The sequence below is a fragment of the Fundulus heteroclitus genome, chromosome 20 (assembly GCF_011125445.2).
Source record: "Fundulus heteroclitus isolate FHET01 chromosome 20, MU-UCD_Fhet_4.1, whole genome shotgun sequence".
Lineage (NCBI taxonomy): Eukaryota > Metazoa > Chordata > Actinopteri > Cyprinodontiformes > Fundulidae > Fundulus > Fundulus heteroclitus.
In genome coordinates this window covers 39,310,172-39,327,684 of record NC_046380.1, presented here as the reverse complement: position 1 = coordinate 39,327,684, position 17,513 = coordinate 39,310,172, and the positions used below count along the sequence as shown (strand labels likewise).

The 17,513-nt window shown below is 37.1% G+C and overlaps 1 long non-coding RNA gene across 1 annotated transcript; it reads left to right on the top strand.

Annotated features, from left to right (window-relative positions):
- Nucleotides 1–4,743: 4,743 nt before the first annotated feature.
- On the top strand, nt 4,744–13,576 carry LOC118567270. The gene is made up of 4 exons (XR_004933557.1): nt 4,744–5,604; nt 9,405–9,517; nt 9,612–9,777; nt 10,309–13,576. It is a non-coding gene; the product is annotated as an uncharacterized LOC118567270 (long non-coding RNA).
- Nucleotides 13,577–17,513: the final 3,937 nt, after the last annotated feature.

Below are 17,513 nucleotides of genomic sequence, written 5' to 3'. Positions count from 1 at the left end.
GTTCTGTGAAGGTTCTCAGAATTACTTAGAGGATGTTAGACAAAGGACAGCATCATGAGGACTGAGGAAAACAAACACACAGAGACGTCAAGGAGAAAGTTGGTAAGAAGTTTAAATAAAGCACAGATAAGTTGGAAAACAAGACCCTAAGCGTTAAACACTCACATCACATATTCAATCCATTTTCTGAGAAACAAGACTATGGCACACTGCAGACTTACAATGAATGGCCTTTCACTTGATCTGGCAGGCTGGGTAAGTTAAGGATAAATCAGAGAACATCTCATTGTATCCCTGGAGGACTGCTGTAAACCTTAAACTTTAATGGTACTGCGGGGCCAGTTTCTATGTTTTGTTTTGTTTTTTTTCTATTTGCTTTTCTGGTTTTGAACAGATTGATTGATTGATTGAATGAAGAATATATTATTTAGTCATGAGTCAAAGAATGGAATTTAAGTGTTTTGATCCTACAGAACATAAATTTTATGATATAGAAACTGATTATAGACCCAGAATCCAACTTCAGTTATAATACTAACAGCATTGTGAATTACTCTGAAGACAGTATAAATGTGGGGCTAGGGGGCTTTTCAATAATTCATTTTATAGTAGGAGTATGTATAGTAATTTCTCTCAGATAAAAGCTACCTTGAAAAATTTGATGAGAAATTTAGTGTGGTAGCAATCTCAGAAACCTGGATTACTGAGGAAAAAGTTTGCTGGATTTTTAGATGGATATCAAATGTTTAGTCAGAATAGGTTAAACAAGAGGGGAGGTGGTGTTGCACTGTTTGTAAGGCCTGGATTGACATGTACGGTTATTGCTAAAATGACATTTTCAGTTGATAACTTGATGGAATGTTTAACTGTCAAAATTGAGGGTAATAGACCTGGCCATATGTTAATTAGTTGTGTTTATCGAACTCCTGGCTCATCTATAGATGAGTTTAGTAGAGATAATATTAGAGACGTATGAAAGGCTCAATGAAAATTTTACTTTTTTTGTGGAGATTTTTACATTGATTTGTTGAAATATAATGAGCATACTAATACGACAGAATTTATAAATACAATGTTTGGTTTAGGTTTCTATCCGTTGATCCTAAGACCTACACGAATAACTAAAGATAGTTCGTCATTGATTGATAACATTTTTTATAAATAAGTTCAATGTGAAAACAAAAGTGGATTGTTAGTCACTGACATAACTGATCATTTGCCTGTGTTCACTATGCTTGATATTAGTAATCAGTTCAATATAAACATGACAAAGCAACGTATTAATTTAGTTAGAGTAAAATCACCTGAAGCTGTGGAAGAAATGAAAGTAGAATTTTTAAATTATAACTGGCAAAATGTCTATGTTGATGATGTTAATGAGTCATATAATATGTTTTTGGAAATATTTATGAAAATTTACAATCATTATTGTCCCCTTAAAGAATATAACAAAACATCAAAAATAGATTGACTCCCTGGATGACAAAGAGTTTGGAGAAGGCATGTAAAAAGAAAAACAAGTTATATAAGGATTTCATTAAGTGCCCTACTCATGAAAAAGAAGGAAAATATAAAGTATATAAAAATAAGTTAACATCAGTGCTGAGAAAGCAAAAGCAGGATTATTATGATAGGTTGCTGCAAAAATACTGCAATGACATTAAGGGTACATGGAATACAATTAATAGTATTATTAAAAACAATAAAGATAGAGATTTTTCAATAAGTATTAAACACAACAATACAATAGTGGAAAAAAAGGAGGACATTGTTGAAGTCTTTAATAAGTACTTTGTTAATATCGGACCTAATTAGTAAACAAATTGCCAAAGGGTAGAGATGAAAAACATAATTATAAATTCAATAATATTAATACAATGTTCCTGGGAGAAGTGAGTGAAAGTGAGGTAATAGATGTAGTTAAAAAAATAAAAATAAGAAATCCAAAGATTGTAATGATATTGACATGGCTGTTGTGAAAGAGGTAATTTATAGTATTATTAAACCTCTCACCTACATTTGTAATAGATCATTTTTAACTGGAACCTTTCCTGATAAAATGAAGATAGCAAAGGTTTTTCCAGTTTATAAAAGTGGAGACAAGCAAATATTATCAAATTACAGGCCAATATCATTGCTACCACAATTTTCAAAATTCTGGAAAATTATTTATGAAAGACTGGATTCCTTTCTCAATAAAAATAATATATTGAACGAGCACCAGTACGGCTTCAGGTACAACTGCTCCACAACTTTAGCTGTGATGGAGTTTGTGGAGCACATTGCAGCAGCAGTTGATCAGAAGCTTAATACCGTAGGTGTGTTTATTGACCTATGTAAGGCTTTTGACACTATTGACCACGCAAGACTATTGGGTAAATGTGAACTGTATGGCTTACGGGAGTTGCATATCAGTGGTTAAAGAGTTACTTAGCTAATAGATTACAATATGTACAAATTAACAACACTAAGTCACAGACAGACATGGTAAAATGTGGTCTTCCTCAAGGCTCAGTCCTAGGACCTAAATTATTTATACTTTATTTAAACGATATTTTTGCAGTATCCAGTCTGTTAAGTTTGTAATGTTTGCAGATGATACAAATTTCTTTTTTTCTGGAAAAAATATGGATGAAATAATAAAACTGTAGAAAAAGGGTTAGCTGAGTTGAAAACATGGTTTGATTACAATAAGCTATTGTTAAAATGAAGGAAAAACTAAATTCATGGTTTTCTCTGGTAATCGGAATTATAATAATGTAAAGTTATGCATAAATGGAGTAGAAATCGAAAGAGTTTATGAGACAAATTTTTAGGGATTATCATAGATAATAAACTTAGTTGGAAGCCTCACATAGGATATATTAGAAATAAAGTTGCAAAAACTATTGGAATACTGTTTAAAATAAAAGATTAATAAATGTTAAAGGCTTGCATGTTATATATTCCTCTTTGGTTATGCCTTATTTATCTTATTGCTCAGAATCTGGGGAAATGCAAGTAAACAACTATTGATATATTAGTTAAGTTGCAAAAAAAGCTATAAGGGTTATAAATAAGGTGGGATACCGTGAACCAACTGATAAACTCTTTATTCAAAGTAATATTAAAATTTAAAGATATTGTCAATACAAAAATTCTGGAAATAATGTATAAAGCATTGAATAAAAGTCTCTCCTTCTGGTATTCAGAAATTATTTAAGTTAAGAGAAAATAAATATAATTTGCGAGGTTTGTTTATATTTGAATGTGCAAAGAGAAAAGTCAGATAAAGTCTAGATGTGTTTCAGTTATTGGTGTGAAACTGTGGAATGAATTGAATGATGAATTTAAGTTATGTCCTTTCTTGGTGAACTTTAAAAGAGCTTTAAAATGTAAAATGATAAAATCTTACGCTGTTATGTAGATTTATATATGTACTACGTACTTGAATTTGAATTTGAAGAAATCCTGGTAGGTTGTAAGGTAAAAAAATAGGGTAGGCAAGAATAAGCTTTGCTTCGGCCTATTCCTTTTTTGGTAAACTGTGGGTTTGTCTATTGTTTTTTTTGCTGTTTACTTGTGTTAATGTGGACAATTTACCAAAATAAATAAAGTGATTGATTGAAGTGATAATATGGCAGCATCATGCTGTGGGAATTAATTTCTTCAGTAGAGATTGGGAGACTGGTCTGAGCTGAGAGCACCCTAAACATACAGCCAGTTTACATTGCAATGGTTTAGATCAAAGCATGGCCATTTGTTGGAATTAGTAACGTGCGATATATTGGCATTACCATCGTTATTTGCCGATGTTTGTCAATTTTCAACAAAAAAAAAAACCAACCACACAAAAAACAAAGTTATCTTATTTTATGTAAGATCAATGATCAGTTTCTGTCTGTATCCAAAAAGGCATTTCTTAAGAAATATGAACCAACATAGATGTGTTAGACTATCACATACCCTCTTTAAAGAGATGTGAGGAGAGTTTTGTGCATTTAAATGTCTTATGCAAAGATCATGGTGCAATATGACGTTTATCAAGGAGATCAAGCATACACTTTTGACTTACAGTTTTTTTTTCAATGCATCTCTAAAAATAAAGATGAGAGAATATTGGATATCTATACTTGCCATAATTTTCATCAACGCATCCATAGTTTGAAGAGCTTCACTTGTCATGGCAATCGAAAAATGTGCTTCTAACGGAGAATTGACTCGTAAGTGCTAAATTAAAATGCACCACATGCTTTTGAGATTTCACTTTCTAAAAATAAAAATAAGAAAAACCTTGTAACCTTTCAACTCCTAGTTTTATAATGCTTTGTGTCGTCTTTCACATAAAAATCCCCACTTTATACATTGCAAATTGCAGTTGTAATGTCACAACATATAGAAAAGTACAAGGTTAGGTGAAATATTTGCTGGGCACTGGATGTCATTCGAGCTCCCTTTATATGTGCATCAAACACAGATATTCAAAGCACCGCCCACCTAATCCATTTTTTTTTTCAAAGATGCAAAATGCGCCTTGGTGTTTATACTCCCCACAATGCTTTATGAATATTTGACACCTTTGGGCCGTTTGCATAAAGCAGTCTTGTCGGCATAGCACTGGCCTCATTGCCCTTTTCCAACCATAGCACAATTCACAATCGCAGACCTGAAGTGGATTAAGGTCGCTGAATCTCATAGACTACCTACCCCATGACAACAAACCTATGAAGTGCTTATACTAACAACATGCTGGACTGCAAGTAAGTTCCAAATCAAGTCCTTTCAGGGAGATTATATTGCTGTAAATGGTACTCTGACACTTTATTTGTTGGCTTCAAGTAATTGCAAAATGGGGAAATTTTAAATGGTGAAAAATAAAAAAAACAGGCGTATTCCTAGAGGAACCCTAGAATATAATCATTTATTGAATTAACTTTTATGTTGGATAGTAATGCACTGATTAATAGCAAACACACCAATGTAAGCCAAATATCTGCCAATTTGCTTTGTTAATTACTGCACCACCTGCACCCATCAGTGTCAGCAGACCGCCTGAAGCTAAACTGACTTGCTATGCGTTTTGCTGTGTTTTTTTTTATTGTTCCATTTTAATATATTTATTCAATAAGGATTTTCAAAAGGAAAAATTAGATGCATTTTTCCTCCACTATGTGAGCATGCCTGTGCACTATGTGAGCATATGACCCACCAACGCCCTGCTCATAAAACCCGGATGGCTGACAGGATGCACATTACTAATTTAAACTCCACTTGCTAAAAATGTTTTATTCATTTTACCCTATCTCCACTTCTGAAATACAAACAGTATCTCACATATCATGATATATTCTTTTAAATTTTAATACTGTAATTAAATGCACCAATAAAATAATGCTTCCACATTCTAGCCTCTTTTTTTTCCCCTCCTTTCCTTTTAGGTTGTGTATTGGGAAGATGACACCAAGCCTGACACTGTTGGCAAAGTGCGTATAACTGGAAACTACACACAGGTTAACATCACGGGGCTGAAAGCGAACACGGTGTACTACCTCTCTGTGGCTGCCTTTAACACTGCTGGGCCCGGGCCGCAGTCAGCGCCCATCAACAACACCACAAGAAAACCACGTGAGTCCTTCCCATGAGGTACAATGATGCCAACATGAAATCTAGATGAGTTTTTCAGCTAGCTGTGCAGCCTTCTTAAAGAAAACCTGACAGATGAGCTTCCTAGAAGTCTAAAGGTGCCCTTGGAGGATGATGGTGAAAATCCTGCTGGCCTTAGCTGGATAAGTTTAAAACTAATAACTAAAAGTATCATGAAGAAACAAACGTATACAGCTTCACATGGGAGCAGGTGTTATTTTCACAAAATTTATAAAGGTGTCTGTGTGGATGTGGAGACACTACTTTATTTATTTGTATGCAAATAAGGAAAACATTTGAAACACAGCAAAATAAGCAGGCGGATACAAGGACTAGTAACCTAGATTCTGACATAATTGGTAAGGAATGAAAAAATAAGATTTAGTTTCTTGGTGGTATTCGAATTAAGATGATATGTAGAAGTTTAACTGCTGCTGCATTGTGGAATTAGTTATGACCAGAATCAGACTAGCTCAATAAACCATAGTGAACAAAACTGACTAAAACCAATATTTCTTTTGTACTGTGAGATTGTACATTTGATTTTTCTAATTTTAACAATTTCCGAGGTTAGATTTTAAGTGCTGAAAAATGTGTGTACAAAAATATGTTTAGCCCAACCTTGTGAGCCCTGCATTTTTCCCCGTTTCAGTATGCAGGTTTTTTTTTCTTGTATCTGGCCCTTAAATTCTGTTTTCACTTAACCTAGCATGCTAAATGAATAAGGTTGCAACAACACCTTGGCAACCCAGCTTACTTTGTGATTCATTCAGCTGGAAAATATTTCACCACTTTGGAGCACTTTTTGTTTTGCACAAAGCATTCAACTCTCAGAGGATCAGTCAACCAATATGTAGGGACTGTGGGGTTAAACCAAAAAATAAATCATAGTAGGGCTGTTCCTTTTACATCATTCATTCTAGTGCAGAGGTGGGTTTTCTATAACTGGGAACACCTGATAACCATCTCAAAAGGTCAAAAACTTCTCATCTACAGCCCAAATACCAGATGAGTTGAAAAGGAGGCACCATGGTTGCAGAGAAGGACCAAAGAAGAGAAAGAGAAAAAGAAAGTTGAAACCATTTCATTTGAGATAATCTTATTGATTATCAGGGTGTTATGTGATAATTGGGAAACAAGTTGGATTTCAGGATCACATCCCCAACTCCAACATCTTTCTGCCAGGCTTTCTTACCATAGGAGGTGACAGAGATTTGGAGGGGAGCAGAAGAACAGCAAAGGAGGTTGATTGTGAACAACAAATGGTGTAATTCAGGACATCTTATTTACCAAGAGTTCACCAGTGTTGTTTGGGCACCCGCTTACATTTAACTATCTGCTGTTGCCAATACTGCTTGGGAAGCTAGAAACACAGCACCGCAATTAATTTGTGGCAATATCTGGTGATTTTAATCCCACCTCACTCTCTGCTACACTTCTGGTAGAGGGGTTTGTCAGCCCCTCTACCAGAGAAAGCAAAATGTTGGATTTAATTTTTGCAAATGTCAAGGATTCATGCATCTCAAAAGCAAGACCCAAGACAAATAAGTCTTGTTTTTCTCTGCTCAGAGTATAGTGAAGAGTTGTTGGTGAAGTTGTGAAGAGATGGTCACAGGAAGCTGAAGAAGCCCTTCAGGGTTGTTTTAAAGCTATAGACTAGGATGCACTGTGCCAGCCACACAGAGAGGACAGCAGTGCTATGACTGTATGTGACTGTCTATATAAACGTCTGTGGATGACATCATCCCCCCCAAAACAGTGAGATGCTCCTCCAAACACAAACCCTGGATCGCAAGTGACCTGAATTGTCTGCTAAACAAGAATAAAGAGACAGGGAATTATTGAGGAGTATACAGACGCAACTTAGTCAAGATAAGACAGAAAGGAAGTGTACAGCTGCAGAGCAAGCTCCAGCAAAACAAGATAATAATATATATCCTGACTGAGCCAATGAACTGAACACGTTCTTTAAGAGGTTCAGTTCAGGAACATTCTTAGCGTCCACATCTCCTGCCCACAAACAAAAAACTCCTTTCCTTTGACCCACAGCTTTCATATCATACCTCATATGTGTGATCTTCCACCTGGGCCATGGCTCCATGCTTTTTACATGTTTGTCTTTAACCAAATCTGAAGATGGTGGTGCTCTCTTTACCTCCACCTTCCACCTGTATGTCTCTTAAAGTGAGCTTGAATAAGGCTGCAGGTCCAGACTGTGTCAGCCACTGAGTCCTGAAGGTGAAGAGCAGCTGTGGTGGGATTCTGCAGAACCTCTTCAACCATAGCCTGACCCAGGAGAAAGTTCCAGTGTTGTGGAAGACCTTCTGACTTGTTCCTCTACTAATGAAAACTTGTCCATTAGTCTCAATTACCCCGTTTACACTACCCTTTTTTAACCGAGCCGAGACCAGTCCAAGCTCGGTAACCGAGATAACTCTGGAGTGTAAATGGAACGCAAACTGAACTGAACCGAGCCAGACACAACCGGACCGCGCTAAATGCAGCCCAGTTCCAGAGGTGGGTTCGGCACGGTTTTTCCCTATATCGGTTATCTGATAATGAAGAGCGCATGAGCCAACCGCGTCATCTCCGTGCGGTCAGCTGACATTTCAGACATTCATAAAAATACTAGCTTCCCTACCGTGACACACGATTTCCAGTGATGATTCTGCTTAGCGGTGTGATGAACCTCAGCAACTCTGTCAAGTAAATTCACCAAAAGTTGCAGTCTTTGCCTGACTCACCGCAAACAACGACGTATCACCAAGCATAACTGCCTGAATGTTACGGGCGCCGCCATTTTGATTTGCTTGGTGCCGCCTTCAAACCCAGAGAGCAGTAGTACCGCAGATCGTCACTAGGAGGCGAGGAAACCAAGGAACCAAGATAGCGTGATGTGTAAACGGTCGCCAGAACCAAGCTCGGCTTGGTTAACTGACCCAAGCTCGGACCGAACTCGGCCTGGATCGGTTTAACAAGGGTAGTGTAAATGGGGCTGATGACTCGATGACCTGTTGCCCTGACATCCCACATCATAAATGTCCTAGAGAGACTTCTGGTGGCCTACCTGAGGAAGCAAATCATCTATCAGGACCCCTTGCAGTTTTCTTATTGCTGTGGAGTTGGAATTAAAAATGCCATCATACACCTGCTTCAACGATACACCTGTACAAAGCAGGCAGCACTATGAGGATCACGTTCTTATATTTGTCCAGTGCATTTAACGCAGTTAAGTTTAATTTTCTTTGTCAGAAACTCCAAAAAACTGATGTAAAGACAAGAATCCCCTGGATCAAAGACTACCTGGAAAACAGGCCACATGTTTTGAAACAAAAGAGTTGTGTGTCTAACCAGGAAGTCAACAGCACAGGAGCACCACAGGGGATTGTTGTCTCACTGTTCCTTTTCACTCTGTTCACCTCAGACTTCCAGTACAAGGCAGACTCCTGTTAGCTGCAGGATTACAGTCTTTAAGTTTAAGTTTGTTATTTTGCGTCACAGGCAACCTCGTTCCTTCAGCAATACCAATTATAATATATTTTATATACTTTAAGGGGTGTGAATAGTTTTTAAAACACTGATTAAAAAGATCAGAAATATATTTATATGATGTTAATCTAGTGTCTCAGGTCGACCATAAAGGTTAAATGCTTTATGAGTGTGCTCTATTTTAACTAGAATTCTGTAAACCATCCAACATTCAGTTCCTGCAGTGTTTTTTAGAAAAACAAGCACCCAGCTAATCATTTGTATATATATTTATGTCTGATTTTTTTTTCTAGCACCAGACAGGGCTCCGCTCAACATACAATGGAGCATGATTGGCTCCACACTAACGCTGCACTGGGACCCTGTAGTTGCCATGGAGACAGAGTCAAAGGTGACTGGATATCTGGTAGGTTCCGATTCATTCCAAACCAAAAAAATCTATGCTCTGATTTTGTCTCACGCATTAGTTAATTTCCCTTCACGACCATGCCCTGTTACAGGTGATTCTGAAAAGACATCGATACAACGACATCCACACCATCTTCACAAACAAAACCACAGCTGAGCTCAGCCTCTCAGCCAGCGACAACTATCTCATTCAGATCAAGGTCCTGAGCGAAGGTGGGGAAGGTGTGGGCAGCGAACCCATTCACATCCATAAATTAAGTGAGCTTACCTTTCTTCTAACTTTTATCTCTTCCCTTTTTTTGACCACTGCTAAAGTTCAAATGAGGATTTATCCATTTAGACAAGAAATGCAATTTCGCTTCATTGGATCTGTTTCCAACCACGTGTAATAGACTTATTCTGAGCGTAAAGAAAGCGACCTTTTTCCAAAAGCATGCACTGTGTCATCCATCTCTGCCATTGGGTTATTATTCCTTGTTGACTGGCTGCACAGGGCTGCAGCATATAAAGCAGGTCTGTGCTCCCATCTTGCTGCAGAGCAACACTGTGAGGCAGCTCGGTTTGCGGAGCTCCTCTTTGATGTGATACAAACTTCATCTTCCTTGGGATGCTTTAATAGCCTCTCCTGTTGAAAGCTAGTGGTAGTCTAGATATGGAAAAAAATCACTCTTGCCTTTTGATTTATGATGACTTGTCAGATGTAGATGGTAGCAGGGTTTTTTTTTTTACCTCTTGTTGTGATTGGTATTTCTGGATCTTCTAAACTCTTCTGCTGGGTTTCTCTTGCAGGCATGGGAGCGCGGGGTTCTGGAGCCAGCAGTCTCAGATGGTTGTCTTGCTCTACAATCCTCGTCAGTGGACTTTTGTTTTCTGTCTGGTGATGTCAAGCCTCCGCCCTTCTTTTTTTCATCCATACGGATTGTCCCATGTTGAAACCCCCCACTGGACTAAAGTCCATGTCTGAGAAGAAAAACTGGGAGAGAAAGGGAAAAGGACTAGACCACGTCAAAATCTTAAAGGGAACACGCCATTTTGTTTAAATAGCCATCCAAAAAAGAAGTGGTGAATCACCTGCATGATATTTTTTACAACTTCTTCCTCTGACGAAAAATTGCCACTCTTCTCTATATTTTATTTTAGAAGTTGCCTATATTTCCCGATTTGTTTCATAACTTTTGAGATCGACTTGCCTTAAAACCCTCTTTGATGAAACAGTCCAAACCAAAGTAGGCAACAATGGCTGCTTCAACCATATACAAAAGTGCAAAAAAAAAAAAAAAAAAAGTTCCTCACCCTGTAATTTTCACAGCACAGTCTTCACATCTTAACTTTTGGTTGCTCCTATAATTTAGTTTGTCAAACTGACCTAAAACCATTCATTCAGAGCAATGCTGTTAGGCAAACTGATGCTAATGCATTTCCTTGGAAAAGAACTCACACCTCTTTAGCCTCAACGTATTAGAATTGAGTCTCACATACTAACACAATGTAGCATATAATTGTAAAGTGGAAGAATATTTTTTTAAGCTTTTTATTAATACTATCTGAAAAGTGTTGTGTGCTTATATAATTTGTCTACTGTTGTTTGACACCCCAAAAAGCCAGTGCAACCATTGCCTTTATCGATCATCGTATAACGTCAATTGCATTGATGTTTGATGCTACTTTTGGAGAATCCTTTTGCACTACAATTAAAACAGAAAGTTTTTCGGGATATGTTTATACCAGATTTGGGCATACAGAGACATTTTTGTGTCTATATTTATTTAAAAAATATCTCAGACTCAGATTGAACAACACTTCCTTTGTAGATCCAGCTGTATGTTTAGGGTCGTTGTCCTGCTTGAAGATAAACTTCAACCCCAATTCCAAGTAGCTTGCTCCCTACAACAGAACGGCCCTGTGTTTAGTTTTCATCCATCTTTCCATAAAATCTGTCAAGCTTTATTGTCATTGCCGAAGAAAAATTATTCCCATAGCATGATGCTGCCACCACCATGTGTCATTCCGCAGAAGGTGGCTTCCTCCAATCTGAACAGAATACCTTTTTCCACGTTTGTTGTGTCCACCTCAAAACCTGTGGCAAAATGAAAACGGGAATTTTGACAGCTTTCAAACTGAACGGTTGTATTTATAGTTCTACACAAATATACATGTATCTATCTTACTTATTATTTAAGTGACTTATGAAGCCAATTGGTTGCACTGGGTTTTATTTAGAGCGGGCCAGGTTAAAAGAGGCTTGGTACATATGTGTGCCACACTGCAGATTTTTATGTTAAAAACATTTGAAAAATCACTTCACAAATATGTACTACTTTGTGTTGACCCATTACATAAAATACTAATGAAATACATTGAATTCATGTGACAGAATGCGACAGAATGTGAAAAAGGTCAAGGGGTTTGACTACTTTTCCAAGGCTCTGTAATAATATCCATTGCAGCGCTACGAGCGTTACCAGGCTTTGTCAAATATACGATTGATGCATAATTGATCAGCTGTGCCTGAAACCCACTTATCTCTGACTACCGGAATATTATTAAATCTGTTAGGGTTACAGGCTGGTGAGCTTTAGACCCCTTCCACAACACTCTGATAGATCTTGGCATTTTGCTCTCCATCTCATGCTCCTCTAAATAATAAATGCCTATCACACTCTGCATTCTAAGTCTTGCAGAAAAATCGAGATTGAGGAGAGCAGACATGTGGTGTAGCTACATCAAGCCGATCCCATGTGTACTGTTCCATCTCTACGTCGAGGCGACCGGTGTTCTACATCATATAGCGGAAAGTGTACCATCAACAAAACGAGCACCTGCCACCGCGCACAATGGACTGCAAGATAACAGTGCCTTCACTAGAGCTCACCCCAGCATTTCTCTTTCTTTCCCTTTCGAATACAGTACAGAAGGATTCATGTTGCAACAGGGGAATTGTTTGCTTTTCTGAATAATATTAGCAACAAAAGACAGGAAGCTTGGAATGTAGGAGCAGGCCCTTATCAGAACTGGTATGCTGATTAATTTTTCATTGGGTCACAGGAGCATCTCCAATAGAAAGGGTTGGCCGATTCACAAAGGCTTCAATAGATTTCAATTCAGAGTGAAAATTTTGGTCATACTGCGGTGTAATAAACGTATGTCTCCATCTGTATCATAATTTATGAGCTATTAAGGTATCAGAATAATGGAAGGGGTCTGACTAGAAATGGTGCACAATGCGTGGCTGTCATTTTATCCCCACTTTACCTCCATCTGTTGGACTCACTGGGCTGAAGAGTAACACAGTAACATGACCACTCTGCTGAGCAAGGCCCCCTTTTAAAGCCTTTCATCATCCAAACAGGAACCGAGGTGTGACTTCTCTGGCCCAGGCAACGTTAGCTGGAAAGATAGACAGTTGAACTTTAAAAATTGAATTACTGTGCCTTTGCCAAACACGGGGTCGTGTACAGTCCTAAGCTTAAAGCCTTTTTGTTATCTGGATTTTGAACTGTGTAAACCCATACACCTTGCAGCCCAAGTTGAACAAAAGCACAAGGAATTGATGCAAGGTGACTGGAAGTCCTCACCAAACCGTCTGAGCAGGTGTTGTGGGACCACAGAGGAATCATAAAAGGTCCGAACGGCCGACATAATCAGGCTGTCCTATCTGCTCCTTGACTGGATTCATAAAACTCTGTGCGCGTTGATTAGACTCCTGCAGACCAGTCAATGGGATATTGATTTTCCCGGCCCATTATTGTGGCTGTCACAATTCGGCCGTTTGACTGACTGATGGCCAAGCTCTTATGCACCTGTTCTATTGTGTTACAGTCTGTAATGTTTTAAATGTCCTTCACTATTTCTGCTTTTTACTTCACATTTGATGACTTTATTGTCATTCTTTTTTCTTTTATTGTTTTGCTTTGATCACTTTGCTTTGAATTTGGTCAGATTTTCTTCTTTTGATTTAGAGACATATTTATTGTGTAATGATGGGTAGAATTGGAGCACTGACCTGAAATTTATTATCTAGTTGCCTCTTTTGAGTTAAATATCAAAACAAAGCCAGTATTGTGGTCTCACTGTAGTTTTATAGCTGGTGCATTACTTTAAGTAGCATGAAAAGCCAGTCACACCAGGATTTAAGACTGTAAAATCAACTCTTGACAACAAGTTATGCTTGCTTTTTCATTTGGAATAATTATTTGACCTAAATTTAATCAGTTTGAAAGATTTGAGCCATTCACAATGTTTCTGGATGTGAAAAAGTAAAAAGAGGGCAATTATAATATTATCTATGTTGCAATATTACCTCTAATTAAACCTTAATTAGTTTTTTGCTATTTTAATAATCAATATCTTGTTTAAGGCAAATGATGATTTTAGTTCTGAAATACCGCAACTGCTATTGAGCTTTATTAAAGGAGCAATACGTGATTTTTCACCACTAGGTGGAGGCTGAGCACTGTCTGTAGACCAAAACAAGATGTGTATCAAGCTACGCCTCTCTCTATCTCATCTCTAGCATTCGGGAGCCATTTCCCCTTCTCACCCATTGTCTCATATGAGCCTATTTGCAAAGGGTAAATACACAGCAAAACAACATCGCCTTTTAGAGTAACGTGTCAAGTGAAGAAGTAAGTAACTCCTAACTTTATAATGCTGTTCGTACGAAAATGTTTTGATCTGATGGGTGTGCTCTCCGCCATTTTGTGCCTGGTGTGGCATTTTGTGGGCAGGTAGGGGGAAGCTGTTTATGTGCAGGTACACCCATGCGCAACTGGCCCAGCTATGCGAACAAGAGATTGGAGAACCACACAGAGAGATAGTGTGTGACGTTTAACCATAGTCCATCTAAAAAGATACCTTTAGCTCTTCCCAAAACTATTTTTTTTGTTCTATCTAAAATAATGAAATTTGCTTTCAACGTTGTTTACTCTTCATTTACTTAATAAATTACCTTAGTAACATTGAGAGTATTCACATTATGGCTGGTAGAAATAGAAAACGTTAAATAAAAAGAATTCAACTTGGAGTATCATCTTCCTGTGCTGGCAGCAATTTATTTGGAATAAGATGCAGTGGTACATTAAGTTAATTGCATAGGAGGAAATGTGAGCGTTCAATACTACATGACAGAATGAGATTTTAAGGAAAGATTTTACAGACATGTGTCTTTAAAAATCTGGAATCAATGTAGATGAAGCTGGTCCAAGTCTGACCATCCAATATACACAGGGTCAAATCAGTATTGAGCATATCAACATATTTCTCAGTTTAAACTATTCCTTATGGGGCCATTTAAAAAATTTACACTGGGTATAGGCAGCAACCCAAGTAATCCACAGATGCAAAGAAATCAATGCAGATTTGTCCAGTAAGGGAAGATATAGAGGGGGAAAAGTGGACTGGAAGAAGTGTTGGAGACATACAAAAAAAGCATGTTCAAAAAGGTATAAAAAGCCAAGAAACAAAAGAAACAAGCTTAAATATGTTGGCATTTAGAGAGCTTTCCTGCCTCTATTAACTGTTGGCTTACAAAAATATTTCTATTTACCAAAGTGTTGCACAGAATGGTATGGCAAAGGCAAAAAGACCGTCACAAAATAATGTATTACAGTCACAAAACATACAAATGCCAGTGGTTACAGCTGCATTTCTAAATTTATGAATGGTCCAATAAGCACGGTTGTGGCCAATTGAAAAGAAAAAGATTTAACCATAAACTAGACATAACCAGTGCCCCTCATAAGGTTTCTGACAGAGAAGTCAAAATAATAACAAGAGTTGTCCAAGAGCCAAGGAAAACTTGCTGAGATTCAGAAAGGCCCTTTAAACAGCAGGTATAGTTTTTCATACAAAAACAATAAGTAAGGCACTCTATGCACACTCACTGCACAAGACTCTACTGCTGAAGAAAAAGCGTACTAAAACATGTTCACAGTTTGTCACAGAACAAGCCAGTGAAATACTGGAAAATATACTCTGGTCAGATGAGGCTACAGCTGAACCCAGTGGATTTCTTTGCACTCGCCATATTTGGAGTAAGAATGGTGCTGCACCCCCCCCCCCCCCAAAATGCCATGCAAAAGTCAGGTTTGTAGGTGCAAACTTCAAGGTGTGGGATGGCTTATTGCATACGGTAATGGAAAACCTTATTTGTCTGAAGGACGTATAAAGGAAGAATGCAATGGGATGTTTTTCTACAATCTAAATATGAAACAAGTGTGGATTTCCTATGAAGACAAACCAGGCTTGTCTCAAACACACAGCAAAAGGAGCTTCTTAATTGGTTTCAGAGAAGAAAAGTAAAACTGCTTGAATAGCCCAGTCCACCAACTGTCTTGTATCTAACTGAAAATCTTTTGATTTTCTTTTTTTTTACCAATAACATTTGGGCCAGTTTGCTTTTATTTGTTGATGTTTGGGTTACTTGGGTTGTTGCCAATATCTTGTGTGAATCTTCTGTCAGTGCCGCTATGAGAAATATTTAAACTAAGAAAATGTTGAATTATTCAATACTTATCTTACTGGCTTATTGTGGTTTCATGTTTTTTTTTTCTCATTCTGAAATAGTCGTAATGGCAAAAAAAGCATGTAAAATGGTAAGACAACAGGCTACCTTATTTCCTGACTAGCTAAAGTAAATTACTAAATTTGTAACAATATACATAGTTTATAAGACCAGATGATACACGGTATTGGGTTCATAAAAATAAGATGAGCCAAGATTTTAACAATATTTTTGGAACTGTTAAGAATTTGTTTTTTTCAATAAATTAAATAAAGATGTATAGATTACTCACTGAGTCTCAAATAATCTGTAACTGGTACAATGAATTCAGTCCAGGTTTAACCTGTCTGTAATTTGTCCTATTTCATGTTTATCTTATTTTGAGGTTGTGTTAATGTAAAAACTATCTAGTTGCCTTGTTTGTAAGCACCTTGGATTGTCACATTCAAGATAACTGAGAATCTATACCCTCATATTTAAATTATTCCCTGTTTTTGTGTTTCACAAATGTGGATTTGCTGTTCAGTGTACAACGAATAGGTTCAGGTGTAACCAGTCCAATTAATTGAAATTTTGAACTGGGGATGATCAAACGTATTCCTGAATCTCTAAGAATTGTAAAATAGCTTTTTAACTACAGCTTCAATTTCCAATTTTAACTTTATTGGTGCTAAGTACAGCTCAACATAAACATGCACCAATGTGTAGTTTTCTGGTGTGACTTGGCTTTAAGGCTCTTTGATAAAAGTGGTTAATGAAGTACCCTAACTGTCAAATTGTACGCTAACATGTTCATATTTTACATTGTATAACTCTGGCCAGCTTTATTTTACATAATTTTGTGATATTTAATGTAGTTGTAGTTGAGCCTGATGTCTTTAACCTCTTCTAATGCTCAGATAGGAAAAAAAAAAATTTCTTGGCCCTGTGCTTTAATTAATGCTACAAAGTACAATCTAAAGTAAGGGAAGAAAGTTATCAGAATCAGCTTTATGGGTTTGAACTGAAATGATCACGGAACCGCAACATGTCTAATAATCTCCACGAGGTCCATTTAGATAGATGACCTTCTCTGGTTTATAAAGAAGGAACATGATACAATGTATATAGCTTGCATATGATTTTATTTCTTTTAAATGGCCATCAAAGACAACCTTACTTCTTTTATATAGTGTTTTCTCTGGCTTTAATACTGATGTATTAATCAATGATCTCTGTGAGATACTGACATGTAGAGTGGCATTTTCATATTGAAAAGTAACTGTATTGTCTTGTATACTAAAATTGTGCATGGTAATCATTATTAATTTGTGATTTTTTTTTCTATAACTGTAACTTAGTAAAAATGTTTATTCCAGCAAACGTTGCTTTCTTCCACCTTACTGAAAAAAAAAAAATATTTCAGCTGTTTTACAGTAAGTGGTATAGCTAGTAGGGTCTCTGGGAGCTGGTCCATGCATATATTATTTTTAGACAACACATAAAGGGACAA